This window comes from Ixodes scapularis, unplaced genomic scaffold (assembly GCF_016920785.2).
Source record: "Ixodes scapularis isolate PalLabHiFi unplaced genomic scaffold, ASM1692078v2 PGA_scaffold8__174_contigs__length_109621045, whole genome shotgun sequence".
Taxonomy (NCBI): domain Eukaryota; kingdom Metazoa; phylum Arthropoda; class Arachnida; order Ixodida; family Ixodidae; genus Ixodes; species Ixodes scapularis.
This window is the reverse complement of record NW_024609883.1, coordinates 17,069,658-17,093,833: the sequence shown is the minus strand read 5'-3', so window position 1 is coordinate 17,093,833 and position 24,176 is coordinate 17,069,658. Positions and strand designations below refer to the sequence as shown.

Sequence of the window (24,176 nt, the reverse complement as noted above, 5' to 3'; positions counted from 1 at the left end):
AAAAACACGGCCGCGTCTGCAACGCACGAAAGAAACAGAACACTGAAGAGCGCATTTCGAAAATCGGACCTACGTGGCCCGCCTAATTTACATTAAGGAAAGAGGAACATTTAAGACAAACAGGCAAGACAGGCTTTATTTCTATAACTAGGCAAACGGCGAAAACAACAGCCCCATAGACCCCTTCAGCGTGACAGAGAGAGTCACGTGACGAATTTTCGTCCAAACGTTTTTGTCCTACGTGTCCTACGTGGAGAGGTCACACGTTTCGCTCCACACTTTTGATTTGCTGAAAACGGGTGTCGAGCTCGCTGACAGCCACACGAAGACACAAAATCAGGTGGGGAGGATTCGCAAGAGGCGAGGTTGAAGGGGCATCAACAACGCAGCTAAGCTCCGTCTGAATTTTTGACGCTTCAGTGTAAAAAAAAAAAACGAAAACAACTTATAAAAAAGAAGAAAAAAAAACCTGCAGTTCTGCCAAACCCTAGTGAAAGAAGTAATTTGTATAAGAAATTTGTTGTGTCCAATAAACACGTATGAATCATACAAGATATATAAGAACTTATAAGAACCATATGAAAAACTAGGTAAGGATTATATAAGATATATAAGAAGAATATAATAAACTTATAAGACACAGCTCACAAGTTTCTTATGTGGTGTTTGTATGTTCTTACATATCTTATATAGTTCTTCTATAGCTCTTTTATGGCTCTTCTATGGTTCTCATATGTTTTTATATATCTTGTATGATTCATATGTGTTTATTGGACACAAAAATTTCTCAAACAAATGCGAATTTTCAATAGGGAAGCTACAGGGGAGAAAGCGTATCCCACCTGTTCAACAGAAGGGAAATAAGGGACGGGGGAATTCCAGCCGTTCTCTCTCGTTCCCCCTTTCCCTCCTCTTGAAATAGTTGGCATACGCTCTCTCCCCTGTAGCTTTAGCTGTACTGCGTGGTTAGGCGATGCTCGGAGTGTTACCTTTCACCTTTGGTTGGGGGGGAGGGGGGGGCTGAAAGATTGCGAGAGAAAGGTGTGCCTGGGTTGTTGCTCTCAAAAGTTTGAAATTAACGTTTAAAAAATCGTCGCTTCCGGGATTTTCAAAGATTTAGAAAGCGGAGACACATAAGAGACGATAAAGACAGGACAATCTTTCAACTTCAACAACGGTTATTTTCGGCTTGAAGCTCAAAGCCCCCGCTTGCGTAGCTTGCGTAACTCTCCGACATACTTTTGTGCTAGGTCGAAAACATCTCCTACAGTTCTCTTGATATCTTGGGTTGACGCCCTGAATTTTACTTCATAACAATTTTTCTAATTTAATAATTTTGGTTATGGTTTCGCGATATGTATAAGATTAAGCCATTGATGCTTATTATTCGTTTGTACGCTTACCCACGGCAGCGTCCCCGACGCTGCCGTGGTTTTGCTCATCGGGGAGTATGGGAAAGTCGCTGGAAGCCACGGCCTAGAAGATGCGCGCCAAGGGGTTCGTGGGCATTTAATCCACGACGCGCATTGCGCGCAGCACGCTACAGAGCGGCGTCACGACTGACAAGACGCCACACATCCTCAGGCTTCAGTGAGGCAACATCCTCGTCATCATCCCAAGCCCTGCGCAAGTCTGCCTTTGTTGTAAGCGCACTGGGCACATTGGACGCGGCTGCGGCGTGCCGAAATACTCGGTGTGTTTGTGCTTTGCGCACGAGAAGGAGAACTGCGTGCATACCTACGCACGCGACACTGGCGGTGCAGCGGCGGACAACATGTCGCCGCTCACCCTGGAGGTCGAGGAAGCCGAGCTGGCTGTGCGAAGTCTGAACACAACTCCCCAGACAATACACAATAGTCCCAGGATATTCCCGAAACCTAACAAAGTAGTTTCTATAGAAAAATTGACATCCCTAGTATGTTGTTTGGAAATAACGGTAAGCATATTCCGCTTCATGTACTCGCAGCACATTTAGAGAGTTTGCAGAAAGAATATAAATTTTCAATATGTTTCATTTTGTGAAATCTTGAAGAGCAACCCAAATATCAACTATTTATTCAATTTCCGTACTTGAAATAAAAGGATAATATTTCAAATTACACAGCAGCTTTTAGAATTGTCGAAATTTTGTGATCGCAAATTTTTTATCTGCTACACGCAACGTTACTAGAACCACTCAGTTGGGAGACTGCCGCAGAGACTGCTCTGAAAAAGTGGCCCATTCTGTCCACCAGAACCGAGCTAATGGCGAACACAACGCCGCCATTTCTTCAGCAGCGGCCACTCGAGGAACCGCATTTTACTTCTATTTTGGCTTTCATCGGCCATTTTGGTGCCGAAACAGATACAGCGGAAGAGGTTACAGGGATGCCACCCCCATCTCCCCAGCGGACGCGCCGCGAATTTCTACCGAAGTTAAAATGCACCTAGGTCGGGACGCGCTACCTGAAAGGACCGCTGAGGCATGGTTTTATAAAAACAATACTAATTGTTGCGCAAAACCTTGCAAACTAAAGATTATATAAACATCACGCGCTCTTCTTTTTGCACTAAACTCCAACAAATTTCATACAAAACGAGTCTTTTCCGTTTGTTTTTACGCCAAAACATGCTTTCTAAAAGCTCAATGTGACCACAGTACAGGCAAATGATAAAGAGTGGTGCTGTTGTCGTATTTAGCTAAGTCTCAGTGGACGCCAGCGGCCCAGGTTTCGACGGCAAGTTTCCCAACTGAGTGTTCTAGTAACGTTGGCTACACGTGAAACTCGACGTAAATTAATCGAATTCATAAAAAGTACGAAATCGAACGTCAGATTTATTTTCCGGTACAGCAACCACCACTTAGGTAAAATGTTTTTGTTTATAGCAGAGAAATTGGTACTGTCAATGAACATGTGGGTCCTCAGCACGTCAGAGCAAGCAATCCAGAACAGGGGATTGTCGCTAGTCATCCCGAAACACGCTCGTCATAGCAGCGTAAAAACAATGAAGCACATCGTCTGCCTTTTTGAAAATATATGTGATGGTTTTTTTTAAGTATTAGTAACGTCATGAAAAAGCGAGACGCGATGAGTGCTATTATAGAATAATCATCAACCGATTATGTCATCCTTACTGAAATCTGGCTTTCTATTGGTATACATGACAGCGAACTTTTCGCACCTGGAAAGCGGTTCAGTGTTAGTCGCCAGGATAGAGAAGTTAGCTCTGGTGGAAGGGGGCTTAACACAGTCCTGCATTGCCTTTAAATCAGAGTGTGGAAAACAGTTACTATTCTTGAAACCACTTGAGTGTGTGATTCATTATCATAAATATTCTTTGGTTTCTGGTAGCTATAGACCGGCGAGTTGTGGTGGTGCGTTCCATAATTAGCTTGGTGACGTTTTTCATAAGATTATAACAAGGTTTCCAGCATCTTTCATAGATATCTTTGGTCATTTAACTATCCTAGCATGGCTTTGTCTGTTGCGTTCCCCTATGTTTCTATCCATTCTTCGGAATGCTGATTTGTTTTAAATATCTGCGACGACTTCAGCTTAATTTAAGAAGTCATAGTGCCAACACGTGCTACTGATGCAACAGCCAACATACTTGAGACTGTTTTAACATGGTCACCTACTCTTAAGTTAAAAAAAATCACCTTTTTAGGTTCAGTCACCATTGCACATTACATATCACATTAGATTTACCAGTTATCACTTACGTGATGAAGCTAACTTTATACGCGAAAACAGAGACGCAGATTTTTATGCCATAAACAGTGACCTCGTTGGTTTTATACGTGATGTCTTTTTCACAACAATCTTTTCAAGAAAATTTTAGTTTCAAAAAGGCTTGTCTAATTACTTGAAGACATTTACATACCGTTTGCATTTATAACTTGTTAAACCCATTCTGCTTGACTTAACCTACAACTTAAGAGGCTTTCCAATAGAAGATTAAACGTTTGTTCAGAGCAGTCAAACTCCTCTAACACTCCGGACCGCTGGGGAGCCTCTCAAGATGCTTTCGCAGCGTATAAAGTGGCTATTCAGGATGCCAGATTTTTTTTTATATCACCCTGTCGACGTTGTGAGCGTCAAACCCCCCACAGTTTAGAAATAAGGTTAATAGTAATGACATAATTTATTTATCTTCGTGCTTTGTGTAGTTGTGCAGTCTCCAGTGATGAATGTGCGGTTACGCTGAACGGTACGTTTCTTAAAATTTATTTTCTGTTCTTATCAACCTGGCATGTTGCTCGCTGCACGATTTTCAGTTTATCTCTTTTAACCAAATGAAATTTGCGCCACTGGTATTGTTGAATTAATGAATAACGCTAAACTTTCCTTCAGCTGGTTCTGATACTATTAACTCAGTTTCTTAAACGCGCAAAATATATTCTTTCATACTCTCCAAACTGCTTGTTCAGTCACTCGAGCATTGCATTCTACACAACTAATGGATGATTGCGAAGGTGGCCTATCTGTAGAAAGGAGGTGGTAAGCGCTCCTGCAATAATTATTTAACAATCTCGGCTACCAGTATACTATGTAAAGTATTAAAAATATAATGCTTTGTCGATTGGCCAAATTTCTGGAAAAATCTTCACGAATAATCTTTCTTTTGTTCTGATCATAGGTCCTAGGTGATTTTTTTAGGTTTCTCCGGAGAGTTCGGTTAGTTTCTTATCAACTCTTCGATTAAAACTTAAAAACACTTAGTTTTTCCCTAACGTGATAGTTAGATAGCACACTTCTTGACTAAAAAATTTCAGTTAGTTACGGCTAGGAGAATTTGCCACCTCACTTTTGGCTCACATCCGGAATACCTGAGTGCTCCCCGTATTATGTAATATAATATTTATAAATCACATCCCCGACTTCCCCAACTGCGTTTCATTTCTAAAAGCTTTTCGCCGACCACTGTAAATCATAATGCATCTACTGCATTATGAATTCGAGGCCTCAGATAAATATCGACAGGGTTGACCGATGGTGTCATTTAAATAATATATAACTTAACCCAACAAAATGTAAAATGTTGGTGGTGTCACGTAATCATAATTCTGAGCCCATCCTAGGATCTCAACAAACGATCTTTTATCCTGTGACTTTTCTTATGAATATTTTTGTGTCCACAACGCTCCTAATGTCTCCTGGAAAACATAATTTGAATATGTTGTCAATTTCGCTAATCACTTGCTGGGTTACCTAAGACGAAATGTTTTCTCGCACCGTCTGCCTTAATATTAGCATTGTATAATACTCTCTTTCAATTTAAGCTTTAATATGCCTATTTCATGCGAGACCTTAGTCACTCTTATTTACTCATTGGACTCGAAGCAGTACAAAACCAATCAGTTCATTTTACTCTCGGTAATTATCTTCGCACCGCAAGCGTAACATCTCCGGAAACCAATTTATCCTGCGTTGCTTTTCTTTCTGCCGTAAAAATGCCCGCTCGTATATTTCTCACAAGATATATAATACAAACCCGTACCTATATCAACGACATTTCACAACATCACCTTATATTTCAACACTCTGACTACCTGTACAAATAAAGTCCTTCCATGTCAAACATCCCAAACGTTGCGCTGGACCATTTCTCATTTTTAAAAGACAATTAAGGTTTTTCGGCTTAAGCTCCTTAACTGTTATCTAAAATAGTTTTTTTCAACTTTTTTTATATCGTGAGCGTGGTTTAAAATGTTAGTAGGGTCATAAATCTAGGCATTATACAACAACTTTGTAAAAATTATATATTATTAAACGCTTCATAATATATATTTTGTAACTTAAAGGGTTTGAGCTTACTATGATATGACGACTATGCAAATTTTGTTTTGTCATAAAAAAAAACATTTTAAAACTGGAGTAATATCAGGGGATGTCGCTTTTATACCCCGTCACTTGGCGACCCGAGTAAAATTGAGGTTTCTAGTTTATATACTCCCATGTGCGGGAATGAATGTTTTAGGCTTGAGAGTTTAATCGGAGTATTAGCCATTAAAATTCATATCCAGGTAACTTTTTGTTTACAGTGTAGTATGATGGGGGAAAACAGCCCAGAAATTGGGGACTACGAAAAATAACATACACCACAGCATTCTCCTGTCATGTCTAATCTTTCTCGTATTCCGCGCTTTCTGAGTGTTTTACCCATCATATATAACGTCTACCAATTGCTCAGTTTAGCACATTATTACCGCTGTTAAGTGAATGGTACACTCCAAGAAAAAACGGGTGTAGTCGGGTGGATCGGCAGCACATGCACCCCTTTCCTGAAAGATGCATCCTCAGTTGCCCAGCCAGTGTATTTGTGCACCGACAATGAGCATCTTCCCCTCCCTTAAAAACCTCTAGGTGTATCAGTGCACCGCCACGCTAGCCACGCGCCCCGACCAGCGTGTGCTTGGATGTCCTCTTGGAGGTCACTTTTGGGTTGGTCAGTTTCTTAGGAACTATGAAACTGTTTTGTTCACTCGGTATTGACAGCAAAGTAGACGCTATGCTTGTTTTAGGCCAATCGGGTCTCCGGGTAGGATCACGTGACTACGGTCTCCAAGCTAGAGATAAGGCAGAGCACGGTGCCTGACTGAAGGCCAAGGCCACGGGTAGCATCCACTGCACCATTAACTTTGATTGATTGACTGATTGATTGTGGGTTTATGGCGCATCAGCAACTAAGGCTATATTGAGCCAAGCTTAGACTATTGCAATTCGGGTTTAAGAAGAGGAAAGAGCTATAGTAGCGAAATATATGATGAAACCATGAACATGAATGTGTATAAGTGTAAACAATATGACAATGAATTTAGGAGTAAAATCACAGTCGGTGTGGAAGGCCGATATCTGTGAGGAAATTAAAAATACAACTGTATGGAATGAGCGGTTCATCACCTAGTAGTAGGGCGAGGTGTAGTGGAATGTGTTCTTTATAGAGCAGTGAGAAGTGTTTATACCGGCATTGGTCATACTTAGGGCATTCAATGAATATGTGCATAATACTTAGAGGTAGGTTACAGTGCACACATTCAGGGACATCCTCCCCGCTCAAGAGGTGTCCATGTGTGAGACGAGTATGACCGATTCGTAACCTACAGAGTATGACTTCATAAAAGCGCTCCCGATGTCGGGCACTCTCCCACTCGCCTAGAAAAGGTTTGATTGCGTGTAGTTTGTTGCTGGTTTCGCTGTTCCACTGCAGCTGCCACTTTGCTTTGATGCAACGTTTCAGAGAGTTGTGGTAATCTTTGTAGGGTATTTGGTGCGTGCCGATTTCTCGATCATTAGCAGAGCTAGCTGCACAATCAGCTGCTTCATTTCCAGGGATGCCAACATGGCTAGGAACCCAGCATAAGACTATGTCAAGATTTTTCTTAGCAGCCAGGATAATCTTGTGCTTTAACTCAGAAACCAGTGGGTTCTTTACACGGTTCATTGATGCGACAGCCTTCAGAGAGCTTAAAGAGTCTGTGTAGATTACAGCGTGAGAAAGTCGTTTTTTCATTATGTTATCAACAGCCAGCAGCAAACCATAAAGCTCTGCTGTTAGTATAGAGGCTTTTGAATTTATTCTCTTCACCTGATTTATTGATGGTCCCACCATAGCACAGCCTACTACCGAGTCTTTTTTTGTCCCGTCTGTATAAAAACTGGCATACTCGTGATATTTGGTCTGAAGCTCTAAGAAGTCCTGCCTTATGACTTCCTGAGGAACATTCTTTTTGTTATACTTGGTCAGTGTAAGGTCGCAATGTATGTGGCAGTTGTTCCATGGAGCTATATCTGGTGGGTACTGGACTAGCTGAGGCCTTGCATCAATCCCAACAGATTGTGCTGCAGTATTATTCCTTATAGAGAGAGGCGGAACTATGGAAGGTTTGTTTTCAAATGTACGTTGGAACTTGATAGTCTCAATATTATCTCGAACGGGGTGCTCCGCGACAGAGCGCACCCTGACACAGTACATAAAACCCAGGGAAAACCTCCTATACTCAAGGGACAGTTCGTTTGCTTCCGTGTAAAGGCTAAGCACTGGGGAGGTGCGAAATGCTCCTGTAGCCAATCGCAGTCCCTGATGATGAATAGGATCTAACATCTTTAGAACTGATGCCCGAGCAAAGTTATAGACAATACAACCATGATCAAGCTGAGAGCGAATGACTGAGCGATAGATATGCAACAGACATAGTCGGTCGGAGCCCCATGATACATGTGACAAGACCTTAAGGATGTTCACAGATTTAAGACACTTGAGTTTTAAGCTCTTAATGTGTGAAACGAAAGTCAACTTGGAATCGAACACAAGGCCCAAAAACTTGTGTTCATTTTTTACAACAATAGGAGAGCCATACATGTTCAAAGACGGTTCCTGAAGAGCACCACGTCGACGAGAAAAGCTGACACAAGCTGTTTTTTTCGGGAGAAAATTTAAAACCATTTGTATCGGCCCATCTGACCAAATTATTGACCGCAAGTTGGACGCGACGTTCACAAATTGAGGAATTACAGGATGAAACGGAGATCTGAAGATCATCAACATGTTAAAAATACTGTACCGAAGGAGGAATTGCACGGCCGATGGAATTAAGTTTGACAAGAGCGACACTCAGCACACCCCCCTGAGGGACTCCATTTTGCTGCAAAAATTCTTTGGAGAGAGTTTTTCCCAGCCTCACGCGGAAAGTACGCTGCTGCAGGTAGCTCTGTATAGCACTCAACATTCGGCCACGGAAACCAAGATCGAACAAATCCTGCAGTATGCCGTAACGCCAGACCGTGTCGTATGCCTTCTCCAAATCAAAGAAGACGGAGAGACACTGTTGCCTGTTGACAAACGCCTCACGTATGAAGGTCTCAAAGCGGACGAGATGATCGACAGTGGACCGTGCTGAACGAAAGCCACACTGGAACTTATCAAGGCAGTTGTTTCGTTCTAGGAAAAACATCAGTCTCTTGTTAATCATCCTTTCTAGTGTCGTGGAAAGACAGCTAGTTAGAGCTATTGGTCTGAAGCTAGATGCACAAGAGGGATATTTTCCGGGCTTCAGCACTGGTACAACGATAGCAATCTTCCAAGAGGATGGAAAGTGGCCCTCGAGCCAAACTCTATTAAAAGGGTACAAAATTAGCTCCATAGTGGATGGATGAAGATGTTCGAGCATTTTATAATGAATATTATCTGGTGCAGGGGCAGTTTGTTTGGGATAAAGAAAGGCCATTTGAAGTTCATATAATGTAAATAGAGTATTATAGGGTTCGTGCGTGCCACCTGATGTGTTAAGAGCTTTTTTTTCTGCATTTATCTTGTGTCGCTGAAACGTCTGAGTATAATGTTGGGAACTGGAGACATACTCGAAATGCTCGCCAAGGATGTTGGCCTGTTCCTCAAGACTTGCAGGACACACTCCATTTCGACTCAGGAGTGGGACTGTGAATGCCCGGTAAGAGCCGTCAATTTTATGTACGCGATCCCAGACTTCCTTCGCAGGTATAGTGCTGTTAATTGAGGAAGCGTACCCTCTAAAACTTTTTTTCTTTGCTTGTCTTCGAATCCACCTCGCCGGGGCCCTTTTTCTTTTAAATTCAATTAGATTGTTTGCTGTAGGGTAGCGCCTAAAAATACCCCAAGCTCGATTTTGTTCTTTTTTGGCCAAACGGCAATCTTTCTTCCACGAGGGCTTAGGTCTTTTGGGTACATGCGAGGACGTCATGGGGATGGAAAGAATGGCAGCCTGTAAAATGTAGTGAGTGATATGTTCAGTGGCTCTATCGATATCGAGATCGTCAAGTGATGTGTATGCCAAAAGAGGCGAGTCTTTGAAAGTTGACCAGTCGGCGTTTTCAAATTTCCATCGAGGAGAACGCGTAGGGACTGTCATGGGAAGATGGTTAAATTCTAAAATGATGGGAAAGTGGTCACTTCCGTGAGGATTCGGGATGACCTTCCATGAAAACAAGGGGAATAATAATGGGTGACAACTAGATAGGTCAATGGAAGTGAAAGTGTGAGTTGTTGAACTAAAATAGGTGGCTTCATTTGTGTTAACTAGGCAGAATCCCGAGGAAAGAAGAAAGCGTTCAATGAGAGCCCCTCTGGGATCTCGTCTGCCACTCCGCCACAAAGGATTGTGCGCATTAAAATCTCCCAAAAGCAGAAAAGGTGGTGGGAGCTGGCTAACAAGGTCCTCAAGCTCTTCAATCTTTAGCTGATAACTGGGTGGTATATATAAGGAACATACTGTAATTAAACGGTCTAACAAAATGCGGGCTGCCACAGCGTCCAACGAAGTCTGCAGAGTCACTTCGCTACATGGGGTTCAGCGTTGCACTACAACCGCAACGCCTCCAGATGTATGAACGGCTTGTAACCGGTCCTTGCGAAACACCTGGAAGTACCTTAATATATTAGTGTGGCTCGCTTTTAAATGTGTTTCCTGCAAGCAAAATGCAATGGGGCCGTGATCGTCAAGTAGCTCGCTCACATCATCATAGTTAGGAAGGAGGCCTCTACAGTTCCACTGAAGAAAAACGGACATTGATATTTTAATAGGAAGTCAGAATATATATACATATATATATATATATATATATATATATATATATATATATATATATACCAGAGAAAGCTAGAACATTCATTTACGGGGCTTTTGGTGCCTCAAAACCTGGGATTGTTTTTTTCTTGGAAGTGCCCTTTGGTCGTCCTACAACCTCAGAGGAGACCAGAGGAGGAAACTCTGTTTCAGGGAGAGACTGGTCTTCTTCAGAGAGCGGTAGGCTCTCGTCCATTTTTTGATCCGGCGAGAGCGTTGGGCCCTTGGGCGGAGGAGGAGGTTGTTCTGTCCACCTGGGCTTCAGGTGGCTGCAGGAAGCACGAGGAGAGAGCCCTTGACCCCTGCCAGAAGGGCCAGCAAGGGCCGCTGATGGCAGCTCTGGTACCTTGGAGGGAGTGGTACCCTCCTTGGAGGGTACAGCACCCTTAAAACATGAAGGTGACTGAGTGTGCGTCACCTTCAGAAGTTCGGAAGGGGACCCCTGTGGAGAGGAGAGGTCTTCCGAAGAAGTCTGTGTCTCCACAGATGCCGTAGACAGTGGGGGTCCCCTCAACACTGCCTGGGCATAAGAACCCCTTGCCTGAAAGGCAAGCTGTTCTTTGGCTGCTTGATAGCTAAGGTTATGGTTTACTTTAAAAGTCAGGACATCTTTTTCCTCTTTCCATTTTGGACAGGAGCGAGAAAAAGCAGGGTGAGCTCCGCTACAGTTCACAGATTCGACTTCATTTTCGCAGATGTCTGCTACACGGTCAGTACCACCGCACTTTCCACATGTTTTTCGGCCGCGGCAGTTTCGGGAACCATGCCCGAAATGTTGGAAGTGGAAACACCGCTGAGGATTTGGGATGAAAGGGCGGACTCTACAGTTCAAGTACCCTGCCTTCACGGTGGATGGAAGAGTATGGAGTTCAAATGTGAGTATCAGATGGCGGGTTGGTTTTTCTTGTCCGTCACGTTTTAATGTGATTCGTTGAACAGCAACGACAGCACTCTTGCGCAGACCTTCAAAGATCTCGTCTTTGCTGCATTCGAGAAGGTCATCTTCTGAGATGACACCGCGAACAGTATTCAGGGTACGGTGGGGGGTGACAGTAACCGGGTAGTCTCCCAGGCTTGTCATCTTCAAGAGTGCTGTGCTTTGTGGCTTATTTTCTACCTCAACAAGGAGGTCTCCAGCAAGCTTCTTTGCCTTATAACATTTTCTAACCACTTGTTCTAAATGCTTTGCAATGAAAAAGGGAGAAACCTTTGACAGATGCACAGCGTCACTTGTAGAGTGAAGTACAAGAAATCGAGGATATTTTTTGAGGTTCATTAGCTTTTTCAAAAGTAGGGGGAGCGGGGCGAACCCTTTTCGGGGTCGCTCTGCTCGGGGTTGAGAAGAGAGGGGCGCCATAAGAAGGAAAAAGGTTTTCGGAATCTGTGGCGCGCCGCCCACCACGGAGCCCATCGAGGGAATAGGTAACACCCCATAACAAATATGGCTTTGCTGGAAGCATTACTCTATTAGCGCTACCCAGAAACTATAACCAAGTGTGGATCTGGACGAGAGTACCTGTCACCACCCAAGGTTGGCCCTTGCCGCCAAAGGAGTTGAAAAGGAAAGAAGAGAAATGAGAAGAGTGAAAAGAAGGAGACGACAAAGATGAAAGAAAGTAGGGGATAGTAGAAGTGGCGACTAGACTGAATCATCATGGCCGGGCCTTACCAGGACTCCCGTCTATGAGAAGCGGGGGCCGAAGTGGTGTATTGCCTCGCCCGGGGGGCCCCGAAGGGTCCAAACCTGCCCCGGGCTCGGCTCAACCACCAGGATTCCCTTTTCCCCAGACACGGGAAAGCCACGCACAGCCAGACGTGGGCGGGCGAACCCGCATGGCTCGGGGTCCGTGGAGACGCCACTCTCCAAACACCTGCTTTCACAGGTGCCCCCTGCGGGGACCATTAACTTTGGGTAGAACTTTCAAAAGGATATAGGGAACAAATCCTCTAGCTGCGTTCATTGTTGGAATAACCCTGAAGACAAGCCTTCGCGAGGGCGACCACTTTTGGCCTTGAAGGAGCTGCTATTTTGGTATACTCCTCTCTTTTCTTTTTCTCCCTAAGCTGAGAGCGTGGAACAGGCTACGCAGTCGTCGGACTGATGAACTGGAGGCTTTTCTTATGCCTTGAGTCCGCTGTCTGGGCGCGGGTAATGGCAGGAGTGTGATCATGTGGCAAAGGTTTCACGGGTGACGTAGTAGCTCTTTCCGATCCGGGAATGTCTGATTCCCGGCCTAGTTTCTTGTGTGCTGTGCTGCGACCAGCGGGGCTGCCAGGGATTTCGTCCGCGACAACGTATTCGAGTGTACCAAGGCTTCCAGTGTTTAAAAAGTCCAACGTACATCGGCAACAAGCGATTTCTTCAGAAAAGCCCAAGGAATTCATGTGATACGTTTAGTGTTCGGTTTGGCAAATTACTTCTTCTGCCACATCGTGTTGAATCTTGACAGACCCCTTTCTTTCCGTGTTTGTGTTTGTGTGGTTCTGCAGTTCCCGAGTCAACACCTATCTCGGATCACATATTTCAAGTCCGATATTCTCATCGTAAGTGCGCTGCAACCTACTCCTTTGCAGCAATTGACCGTTCCGTTCCTGATTACGTCTAAAATTAGGCAGTATCTATTTCCTAGCAGCCGGGAGAATAATTTCCCCGAAATTCTATCGGCAGTCTCCTGCCATTAGCTGTCTACAATCATGTTATAACTGCAGGTGACTTTCTTATTCTCCTGGCGTTTTGTTAACACGCGTTTCATGGACACGTTTTCGTTGATACAAGTTTTCTAGACACGTTTCGTCGACACTAACGCACCGTTACTCGTTACGCAAAATACACGCTGTGGGGACATTTCGTCGTGCGTGTGCTTCTGAGGCGCGTGCTCACCGACCCAGCCCACCCGTTGACGTCGCTTCGTTGAGAGAGTATGCGTCTAATTAAAAAAAAAGTTCACCCTACCTGTGATATCCGTATATATCACCTCGCGCACATAGCCTGGGGCGACTCATTACAAAAAAAAGAGAAAAAAGAGATGTCGATGACACGTCGTTCGATGAAGTGATTATATCGCCAATGAGTGGCGACTGCCGGCACGATTTCGGGTAAATAATTCTGCCGGCTGCTGAGAGAATAGACACTCCCTAAGAATCACCCGGTTCTTGTTCGCTCAGTAATCTCCTCAGTTTTGTAACAGCTTCGTTGTATATATCACAGATCGCTTGCACGTTTGTACTTGTTTACGGAATAGGCTGTCTAATAAACTTATAGGAGATTTGAAAACAATCCGTTGTGTCTGCTTACCTGCCTTTTTGCGACCACCTGGGCGCGTACATTTTTTACAGGTTTCTTTGAGGTGGGTGCACAAAGAGGCGTAATGGTACATCATTGAATGAGGTGTACATATGATATATATGAGCGGGGTGGGTGTAAAAAACGGTGTAATAGTAAACGCTGTTGGTGGGTGTAGAGGAGGGAATACTTGTACACCTTAAATTGGGGTGTACCTGCACACCGAAACGACAGTGAGGGTGTAAGAAAGGAGTAGTGACACACCCCAGTATTGGGTGTATCTGTGCACCCCCGAATGCTGAAGGTGTATAAAAGGGTGCACATATGCACCCCTAAAGAGGGTGTGTATATATCCACCTTGTTTTGAGGTGTACTTGTACACCTTTATGGGTGTAGTATATGTTGCAGCACTTACACCCAGACTTGTACACGTTACTGAAAAATAGTAAGGAATTACATTTACAATTACTTGAGGCTGAATTGTAATTTATTACAATTACAATTACACACCCATAAAAGTAAGTGACAGTTACCCCAAAAAGTAATCAGTAACTTTTGTGGCGTTACTATTAGCGTTACTGTCTTCAATTAAGAAGCAAAGGGAAGAGGGTGACTGAGATACAGATAACCTGGCCCGAATTCACAAATAAAGTGGGCCAACCCTAGAAATCCGACTACAAAACAGTAAGTAGCTTTTAAAGCAGGGTCAAACAAGGCGAAAGCAAAAGAAAAAATACACCCGGCTTTCTAAGAGCAGATGATAAGCGTGCAGGAACGAACGAGGATGCTCGTGGCAATAACACCTTTACATATTATCACATCCCTTTTAGTGGAATGTTTGGGCAAATGGACCGTTCTCTGTTGTTTTGACATTATGAAAATAGTCGTAGTCATTATAACCGAGCAGGACATTGTTAATTCTTGTCTGTGCACCTACTGCCTCGAGCTTCTCGAAGAGGCACACACTCACTTGGTATCCTCCTCTCCCCGTTTTCGATCGCAAAGAAAAACAAAGGAACTTTTGCTGTAGAAATGTTTACTTTGATTTTTTAACATTGTTGTTAATGTCTAAAAAATTATTACAGGGGGTTGGTGCTGCAAAAAAGAAGGCTTTGCGGAACTGGTCTTGATTTTTAATGTTGTTTATGTTCAATGTTTATGTATTTTCTTTATTGACAGCCCAGGTGGTATATTCAAGTGTTCTGTTCTTATTTTATTCAGCGTATTAATCCATTCATATAATGCCGAAGTTTTTGGCGCTACAATTTTTTTTTTTGTAAATAAAAAAAAAACTAATGAGTGCTAAGCCTCCCTTTGCGCTGGTCAATTCGCGTGACAGTGTCAGTGCGCTCGACTTTACCAAAATAGAAAGAACCCTTTCTTGAGGGGGGGGGGGGGGGGGAGGGGCTGGCCCTGAAAAAAAATGTAACGAATTCCAAGGAATCCGTTACGTAAAAGATGTGAGGAAATTACTTTAAAATTACTCTAGAAAATATGTAATTATTCCGTTACAAAATTACTAATAAATGTAAGGGATTCCAAGTAATTTCGTTTCTTGTAACGGATTACGTACAAGTCTGCTTACACCCCCTGTGGGTGTGCCCACTACACCCTTTTTTTAGAGTGTAGCTTGAGTAACGTTGGGGCACTCGATAAGACATAATATAAAATACTGCATTTGTGTGCTTGGTATTTCAGGACTATTGGGATGGCGCGAGAAAACGGAACAAATGGTCGCGGAACAAATATATCCGGAATAAATGGTCTCGGAACAAATGGCCCTGGTACAAATTGTCCCAAGAAAAAGTTATGAAAAAATGGTCCGCGATAAATATCGCCAATCTGGCTTCGGCGTTTTCGGATAAATTCGATAAAATTCAATAACCCTCACCGATTGTCGAGGCTGCCGGTTCCACGAATGCCAAAAATGTTTTGCGCTAAAAAACCTAATGCACCTAAAAAGGCATCGAGCTCCGCTCGCTATGTTTGCTACCATCACGCGTCATGACAAGGTGGGAGTAATTCGAGTTCCATTGCCTATACAGTGTGGGTAGGATTACTCATTTTTCGTTTTAAAAGCCCACTAAAGCTATAAAAGCACAGAGGAGCGGCGACTATGTGGTCGCTTCAGAATCCCTTCTGCTTCATTCTGCAGATTTTGGCCTTCCCTGGGCAATGGCTGCATCCTCCTCGACAGCCAGCCACCATCTCTGCACCGTCATCATGCACTGTATTCCTTGCGGCCATCGGTGACGACATCGCGCCCGTGTTCGATGCCCCAGTTTCGTCTCTCACCTTCACCAAGCCAGCATCATCATCAACGACAGCAGGATCTCTGCGAATTGAAGCGCCTGGTCATTACAGGACGCTTTCAGTGGGCACAGAGGAGCGGCGACTATGCAATTGCTTCAAAATCCCCTCTGCTTCATTCTGCAGGCTCGTAAATACCCATCCTTTCACCTTAAACGATTCTGTAGTGGTTTTCTGCTGCTCCTCCAGTGCCCGCTGTTTTTTTTCTTTTTTTGAATTGCTTATATGTGTGTTTACGTTTTTAAGTTACTTTTGTTGTCTGGGGACGTTGAGTCAAACCCCGGCCCTATCACTAACGCTGATATTCTGGATGCCATTGCTGAACAGTCTTCTAAAAACAATGCGCGACATACCGCAATGGTTGACATGCTAAATCAGGTCAAAGATAACCAGCATCAGCTAGAACTAAAAGTGTTAGACATCAATTCAAGACTTGGAGCAGTCGATTCACTTGTAGAATTACTAGATGTGCCAAAGCATCCTACTGAACTGTATAATGTTGTTAGTGAGGCCGTCCGAGGCGAAACTACCGTTCTGAATTCAAGACTTAATGAGCTTAAAGATAGATAACGTCGTGACAACTTACTTTTCTACGGTATCGCTGACACCCTTTCCGAAGACTGGTCGCAGTCAGAGTCTCAAATCCACGACAATCTTTCCACAATATTAGGACTAGATTTACCTGGCGAGGCGATATCCCGTGCTCATAGGTTAGGCTCATACGCAACTAATAACTGCCGGCCATTAATTGTTAAGTTCTCTTCTTCTAAATTCTAGGCGAATGTGTTTTCTCAGCGTTTAAGTTGAAAGGAACAGGAATTTCAGTCAGTGAGGATTTCTGTCCGGCTACGCGGCAGTTACGTAAAAAGTTAATCGATTTCGGTAAAGGCACCGGTCAGAGGTTCTCGCTCAAACTAAACAGGCTGCACGTTAATCAAAAGGTGTATACTTACTGCCCTGTAACAGATTGTGTTTGTGAAGTGAATCCTAGTCACGCTCGTGAAACTAACAACGCCGCGTCTCTCCCTCCGGGTGCCAATAATACAGTTTCCGCGCCGCATCAGGACACCGATAACGCAGTTTCCGCACCTGGTCCAAGCAATTATAGTTCACACGCGCCATCGACATTACTATGTAAAGAACCGGCGACTAACACCATCTGAATATTCTATTCTAACGTGCGAAGCGTGTGCAACAAACGCGACACTTTGTCATCTCTTATCGACACGTGTACAGCTGATATTGTTATCCTGACCGAAAGGTGGCTTTCTAGTAAAATTGCTGACAGTGAAATTTTTGAGTGTGAAGGTATGTACAAATTTTATCGTTTCAATCGTGACTTGCGCTCTGGTGGCGGTGTTCTTATCGCTGTTCGTGATTCTATAATATCGAGCGTTATACCACTTAACCTATCTTTTGAGTTTGTGTGTGCCCGTGTACATGTCAGAAACAAGGATTTTATTTTTTGCGCCTGCTATCGACCCCCCGCTTCGTCTAGTACATTTTGCTCTGAGCTTCACGATGTTTTAAATAGATTGGTAGTACAGTTTACTTCTTCGTCTTTGCTTCTTCTGGGGGATGTTAATTTTCCCACAATTAACTGGAAAAGTGACACCACCACAATAAATTATCACTCATTACAGGTTCTTTCGTTTCTAAGCCTTTGTCTTGATTTTATTTTAAACCAACTTGTACAAGGGCCTACACCATGTTCATCTCATTCATCCAATGTATTAGACCTCATTCTCACTATAACCCCTGAGCTTGTGTCTTCCTTAACGTATTTACCAGGTTTAAGTGACCATTGTGTTATTTAGTTTGACCTGCAGGCATCTGCTTCCTCATATAAAGCATTTAAGATTATTCGTGACTACAAAAATGCCACTTTAGTTTCAGTTAATAATGAATTAAACACGTTTCTTACTGATTACATCTCACGTTTTCATACGCGAACGGTTGAAGAAAATTGGTCTCTCTTGTGAACTAAATGCCAGACAAGGCGGACGTTAGGAATATATGAGATATCAAATTATATACCTTAAGTTCGATCTTAATCAAATTTGAACTAGTAAAAATAAACATGCGGTTCTTAATATGAATTTTCTGAGTTGAATAAGAAAAAAACCTAATCAGTCATGTTTGATGAACTAGAAGCACGCGCGAAACACGAAGGTGAGCTAAAATAAATGTTCCGGTCGTGCAGCAGGTGCAAAGCCATGCGAAAACGCTAAGAAGACTGCAATCCGCGGTGTTGCAGCGCCTACCTCGTGCCTACTGCACAAAGGGTAAATTAAGCGCACGCCTCTAGTGCTCTGAAGTGCCATGAAATAATTCCGTCATCACACGTTAAGGAGCAATCAAATCTAAAAGATGTTACTTTTTTCCATCTTAATGTGGGCTCCCCAAGAAAAAAAGGAGGACCATATTTGCACACTTCTGGATGACTGCGATGTTGCTTTTGATGTTATAATGTTCTCACAGACGTGATACCAAGATGACCAGCCAGTGCTAAATTTGCCTGGGTACCAACGTTTTTTCCTTAAATCAAATCTGTCGGAGGGGTGGCGATGTCGCCAATTATGCGGAGCAACGCGAAACTTACCAAATACTGGGCTGCCTGACTGAGATGAACGAGGACTACGAAATTTTAACATTAACTAGTGGCAGTCAGCTTTTCTGTGTCGTGTATCGTCCGCCGCCGGTCAACGTTGCAGGGTCTCTATCCTTCCTGGATAGTTATGTGGAATTTGCATCAAAAAATTATTTTTCTATCGTTCTTGATGGCGACTTTAATATTGATATGATGGAACCTTCCCATGCTGGGACCAAATTTAGCAATGTTCTGAGCTCTTTCGGATGTGCGAATTTGATTTTGTACCCTACTAGAACTACTCTTGAAAGTGCAAGCGTACTGGATCTCTTCATTACAAATACGGGCCAAAGACATACTGTAGCTGGTACAATCAGTTGAAGCATCAGCGACCATATTCCTATTTTCTCTCCTTTCGTTGCTGTGATTTGAAGTCAAGAGAAAAATCAAACGTTTTTCTTATTTCCACCATTAACAGAACACGGTTTGGTGCATTTTAGAAACAAAATATGTGCTCTCGAATGAACAACTGTGACATTACAATCCAACGTAAATAATGCCTACGATTTATTTTATGAATTGTTGAAGAGTGATATGATGAATATTTTCCGTATAAACTAATATCTCGGTCAAGAAAATCACAAAAACCTTGGATCACGATTGATCACATAAAATGATTATAAGAAAGAGTGAATTGTTTAAAATTGTTTTTTCCTTAAGACACCCAGACAGTTCAGCGTCATTAAAAAATATCGAAATAAATTAAACTTTATACTAGAAGAAGCAAAAGCACAGTATCATGCAAACCTCTTCAGATATAAATAAAAAAATTCTCCTGCTGTGATTTGAAAATCTATAAATGAGGTTCTCGAGCGTCGCCCACGTAACGATAAAATGGGGGGAGCTTCTGATCAATGACCAAAAGCTATCCGGTGCCCCACCGGCAGAATGCTTCAATCCCTACTTGGTAAATTTTGTGCAAAGCACATTTATTTATTTATTTATTTATTTATTTCAGTACCCTCTAGGCCCCAGGGCATTACAGCGGGGAGTGGTACAAGACGAATTTGAGATAGAAACAATGTACAAACAGTAGAAGCAAAGCACTAAAAATGTTAAAAAGTTGGTAAACAAGTTAAGAAATTTATAAAACAAGGCAAACAAACAAAACGAAAATATTAACACAAGTAAGCAGTCACCGCACTTTTAAAGAAGTCAAAGGACGGTATGTTTACGAATTGCACGGGAAGGCGATTCCGTTCCGAAGATGTTCTTGGAAGAAAATAGTTATAATAGGCTGAGGTAATGCAATGAGGAATTCCGAGTTTAAATATGTGATCTACGAGCGGCGAAATAAAAACAGGATTTTACGATAGTTTGTTTTTTAGCGAAGTATTGGGATGATAAATTTTATAAAAAAAGACACAAACGAGATATTTGTTGGCATATTGAAAGAGGAGGAAGTTATAAATTAGTTTTCATAGTTGAGACACTAGATGTGCGGTTATAGTTAGTAAATATAAAACGGTCACCGCGATTCTGTAGAGCTTCACGATCAGTCACGAGAGTGGAAAGATCCGGAGCCCAGATTGCTGCGGCATAGTCTAGCTTGGAACGGACAACGGTTTTTTATACGTTAGCAGTTTTAGGGACACTGGGGCTAACCTAAAGTTTCTCATTAGGTAACCCAGCGTGGAGTTAGCGCTGGCGATAATGTGGTCAGTATGAGCTTTCCAAGACATGTTAGAAGTGATGTGCACCCCATGGTAATTGTGGCATGGTACAGTTACAAGAGGAATTTCAAAGATTGAGTAAATAGAAGATATAGTGATTCGACGGGAGATATTCATCGCTTTACATTTGTTAGTATTAAGGGACATTTGCCACAAATCACACCCATCAGCCACAGCTTGTAAGTCATTTTGAAAAAGGGGGATGTCAACAGTATTAGTGACTTCTCGATAAGTTACACAATCATTAGCGAAGAGGTATTGGTGATACACACAGTGGTAAGTCATTTACATAAATTAACAACAGGGGCCCCAAGACAGACCCTTGCGGTACACCAGAAGTAACAGGTTTCATAGAAGAATTTACATTGTTAGCATGAACGAACTGAGAACGATTAGTTAAAAAAACATGTTATCCAAGTCAGCACGTTAGGATCGAGATTGAGTTGTCTGAGTTTAAAGAGTAAAAGTTTATGAGGAACTTTGTCGAAAGCTTTGCAGAAATCTAAAAAACACAGTCAATCTAGGATCCACGGTCAAGTATGGAAAGCACATCATTAGTGAAGTTCAGTAGTTGAGTCTCATATAAAAGGGATTTACGAAAGACATGTTGGGATGAAGAAACGAAGGAATTAGAGTTCAAGTAGTTAACCAAATGAGTGAATATTATGTGCTCAAAAAGTTTACAAGGTGTGCTGATTAAGGAAATGGGGCGATATTTAAGAGGACTCTGTTTATCGCCATGTTTATGGAGTGGAATTACCTTCCCTATTTTTCGCTCCTCAGGCAATATACCAGATGCATGAGATTGCTCAAAAATTTTGAAAGGGTAAATTGCGATATAATATTTAGTATTCTTAAGGAGTGTGCAGGTGACATTGCCAACTCCAAAAGACGAAGATGTTTTAAGTTATCAATCAAATTTACAATTCCGTCAGAGTCAATTACAAGAGGATCTATTGGCAAAAAGTTATAATTAGGGTACACAAGGTGGGAGCAATCATCACCGACACAAAACGCTGTTAGAAAAATGTCATATCAAATGGAGGCACAATTTTCCTTTAGAATAACAATACCATTACTAGTGAGCGAGATATCATTCCTTTTGTTATGAAGATGCTGATAAATATATCACACAGAGCCCAAGCCCGCCCCTTTTTCTCAATCCAAAAAATGAATTTGAGGTCTACAAAATATTCATGCGACTCAACAATAGTAACAGTAGTGATATTAGTGATTTTCGAATGAAACCAGTCGAGCTTGTCATTTACATAATTGCACCGTACCTCACACATATATTTAACCTCAGCTTGGCTTCCGGTGAGTTCCCGCAAATTTGAAACCTGCCAAAGTTACTCTGATTCACAAAGGAGTTGATGTGAACCTAATGACCAACTATAGACCAATATCCATCCTGCCAATTTTTTCTAAGGGACTAGAAACACACGTCAAAACTAGCGTAGAAAGTTTCCTTCATCGACATGAAATAATAACGAACACCCTATTTGGTTTTAAAATAGGAAGGTCGACAGGGTCAGCGCTCTTACTCCAGAAAAAAAATAGATTTAATAACGTTCAAAACAAGCTTCTAACACTATAGGTATATTTATTGATCTTAGTAAGGCGTTTGACTGCCTCAACCATTAAATACTTCTTGATAAATTAAAGTGTTATGAAATACGTGGTCAAGCACTTGCACTCTTCGATTCTTATCTCTCCAATCGCCAGCAGTGTGTCAGCATCGACGGGCGATCTTCTGCCCTCGAAGCCGTAGCTTCCGGCATGCCTCAGGATAGCATAGTGGGCCCTCTGCTCTTTAACATTTTTATAAACCACGTGGTAAAGGTTAGTACTCTTGCGCAGTTTGTAACATATGCCAACGAAACCAGCCTTTTTGTGCCGGGCGTGGACGCGGAAAGCCTAGTTATTAAGGGGAACGATATTCTCGCGCAATTTGGCAGATGGTCTGAGGTAAATTGCTTTACAATTAAAGTAAACAAAACAAAGGCACTCGTATTTCGGTCATTGAATAAGCACGTCCCCTTCACTATATCCCTTACCTTAAGTGGTTCAGTAATTGATATAGTTAAGCACCACACAACGGTGGGCGTAATTTTCTCTGAGCATCTGTCATGGGATCGCCATATTGATAATTTGGTCCGCAGGTTGTGTAGAGTCATTGGCGTTATTAGAAGATGCCGCTCAATATTGCCTGTTAACACTAAACTCCGTTTTTTTCATGCCCTTTTTAGGTCGCATATAAATTATTCTCACCTCGTGTGGGGTAAAACAACAACTTCAAATTTAAACAAAATACTCTTATTTCAAGAGAAGATACTAGGCATCATCGCGGATGTACACTACCTATATCACACTAAACCGCTGTTCGAAAAAATTCAAGATTATTGCCGCAAATAGTCACGTTATCGTCTTTTGTATGCTTTCCATTTCGGAACAAATCAATTCATTGAATTTCTTTGGAGAACCTCGGACTTGAATAAAAAATAAATCTCGATCATTATGCGCTCCTGTGAGATATGGTATGTTCCTCATCTCCGCACGAATCATGCTTTACAATTCCTTCCCCATATGTTACCTCCTCTTCTCAACAGGTACCATCTAGGAAACATAGATATATACTCGCTGACCACCGCTGAATCGCATATGTGTTTTATTTATCACGGATGTCTCTTTATGGCATTTTTCTTTTTCTCGCTTTCGCATAATATACTTGCTGCCGAACGTTCCTTCGCTCTCACTCTTTTACTCTGTTTGTTGTTACTTAAGTATATGCCTAGTTGGTAAGAGAAACTCTATATGTTGTATAACGAGGTCTTTTAATGTGTAACACTTTTCAGCCAGATTGCTATGCTTGTTTTGCTTTAGGGCCCCAGACCCAGTCAAGTTACCATATGGTAGCTTTTTGTCTGGAGGCCGGCCAGATTAAATTTATGGAAACCAAGATTTTATTTCCTTTAATTTCAATCACAGACTTCTGCAATGTATTGGAGTCGTCAGTCTGCATCAAAGAGCTACTCAAGGCGACGGCTATCAAGAGTGTGACACATTTCCTGTCTTGGGAACAATATGAGCACAGCATAACGTAACATCAAAAAGAAACAATTTATATGAGCCAATATTTCAACGCTTACCACAGGGAACGAAACCTGCACAAGCAGTTGCGTAGAACGCGTTGAGAATATTATAAAAGAACGAATTCCTACCCTTGGTTAGGATCTCGGATTTGCATCCACCACGTTACATTATTTTCATCAGTGAGAGGAAATGAAACCTCTGTCTCAGGGTTATTGTTAAACATCGCAGGCATTTGAGCAAGAGCTCTGATAAATGGCACTGCGAACAGAGACGGACGAGGAGTGTCGTCCGTTTCTCAATGGACTCTGATCTGTCTCCGGAGCCGGTGCAAGATTTTCAGGAACTGGGTCTGAACTCGTCCAGAACTGGGATGAATCAAACGTGTTAGGGCAGCGGCCGCGCAACTTCCGGTTGAACGGAATGTGCCGCTGCTGAGCTAGTTCAGTCATTTCAGGCGAATCAAAGAAACATAATGTGTGCATGTGCATCCTGTCTTACTGTCTTTCTCTTTACAACAAATTAATTTTACATTAGGTAATTTTACGATCAGGGTTCACAATCTTGCAGTTGCTGCAATGCCGAGTA

At 42.5% G+C, this 24,176-nt stretch overlaps 1 pseudogene; it reads left to right on the top strand.

Annotated features, from left to right (window-relative positions):
- Nucleotides 1-22,577: 22,577 nt before the first annotated feature.
- LOC115310113 lies at nucleotides 22,578-23,300 on the top strand (annotated as a pseudogene).
- Nucleotides 23,301-24,176: the final 876 nt, after the last annotated feature.